The sequence below is a fragment of the Ornithodoros turicata genome, chromosome 2 (assembly GCF_037126465.1).
Source record: "Ornithodoros turicata isolate Travis chromosome 2, ASM3712646v1, whole genome shotgun sequence".
Taxonomy (NCBI): Eukaryota; Metazoa; Arthropoda; class Arachnida; order Ixodida; family Argasidae; genus Ornithodoros; species Ornithodoros turicata.
The window spans coordinates 60301306-60303334 of NC_088202.1; positions in this window are offsets into that span (position 1 = coordinate 60301306).

Below are 2029 nucleotides of genomic sequence, written 5' to 3' on the forward strand. Positions count from 1 at the left end.
CGTCTAGAGCCACATGAAGACATCTGGAGTCACCTGAAGTCACTTGAAGACATCTGGAGTCACCTGAAGTCACTTGAAGGCATCTAGAGCCACCTGAAGTCACTTGAAGACAACTGGAGTCATCTGAAGTCACTTTAAGCCATCTGGAGTCACCAGAAGTCACTCGGAGCCACTAGAAGACGTCTAGAGCCACATGAAGTCACCTGGAGTCACCTGAAGTCACTTGCAGACATCTGGAGTAATCTGAAGTCTCCTGAAGACATCTGGAGTCACCTGAAGTAATTTGAAGTCACTGAAGACATCTGGAGTCATCTGAAGTCACTTGAAGTTACTCAAAGTTACCTGAAGACGTCTGGGGCCGCGTCAAGCCATCTGAAGTCACCTGGAGTCGGCTGGAGTCACGTGAAGCCTCCTGCAGATGTCTGGAGTCTCCTGATCTCACACGAAGGCGCCTATAGTCTCTTGAGGTCACCTGGAGACGGCTGGAGTCACGTGAAGCCTCCTGATTTTGTCTGGAGTCCCCTGATCTCACACGAAGGCGCCTATAGTCTCTCGAGGTCACCTGATGAGGTCTCTAACAACAAGAGATCACATGAAGTCCTCTGTAGCCACTAAGACATCACCAGTCATGTCAAAGAAGCTCATCTGCACAGAAGGCTGAGTCTCGCACAAACAATTGATACTGGAACCATGCTGCCACAGATAGAAACAGTAACATTGTTAAATTTGTTGACAGGGAAATGAATTATGTGTTCCAAGCGCTTAGAGGAGTGCTTCTCAATGTAGGTCATTCGGGGGAATCCGTGATCATGGTACCTGAGTTAAAGGAACCCACTGTTATAGCATAGAGGCAACTGTTACGTCAATAATCCAAGGATAATGATGCACGTACAAACTTCCAGAGCACAGGTTCTGCAGCAAAGACAACTGTAGCTGCCTAAACTGTGAGTTGCTACTCCTAAGCCACTTGTGGCAGATTCGGAGTGGGTTCGTGATATGGCTAGGAAAGTTGAAAAGGCAGAACAGCACGCTGATGCCATGAGACCATGTTCGGCTCACTATTTTCTGCTATAAAAACAAAACAGAAGGAACTCCCGGTAGTGAACTTCGAGATTTAACAAGGCTGTACAAGTACACGAACGTCTGTAGCAAGTCAGCTGAAGAAACTGGAACACGTCTGTAGTCACCTGAAGTCACTCGAAGTCACCTGAAGACGTCTAGAGCCACATGAAGACATCTGGAGTCACCTGAAGTCATTTGAAGTCACTTGAAGACATCTGGAGTCATTTGAAGTCACTTGAAGACATCTGGAGTCATCTGAAGTCACTTGAAGTCACTCGAAGTCACCTGAAGACGTCTAGAGCCACATGAAGACATCCGAAGTCCCCTGAAGCCACTCGAAGTTACCTGAAGACGTCTAGAGCCAGATGAAGACATATGGAGTCACCTGAAGTCATTTGAAGTCACTTGAAGACATCTGGAGTCATCTGAAGTAACTTGAAGACATCTGGAGTCATCTGAAGTCACTTGAAGTTACTCGAAGTTAACTGAAGACGTCTGGGGCCACGTCAAGCCATCTGAAGTCACCTGGAGACGGCTGGAGTCACCTGAAGCCTCCTGCAGATGTCTGGAGTCACCTGAAGCCTCCTGCAGATGTCTGGAGTCCCCTGATCTCACACGAAGGCGTCTATAGTCTCTCGAGGTCACCTGATGAGGTCTGCAGCAACAAGAAATCACATGAAGTCCTCTGTAGCCACTGAGACATCACCAGTCATGTCAAAGAAGCACATCTGCACAGAAGGCTGAGTCTCTCACAAACAATTGATACTGGAACCATGCTGCCACAGATAGAAACGAATAACATTGTTAAATTTGTTGACAGCGAAATGAATTATATGTTCCATGCGCTTAGAGCAGTGCTTCTCAATGTAGGTTATTTGGGGGAATCCGTGATCATGGTACCTGAGTTAAAGCAACCCACTGTTATAGCATAGAGACAACTGTTACATCAATAATCCAAGGATAATGA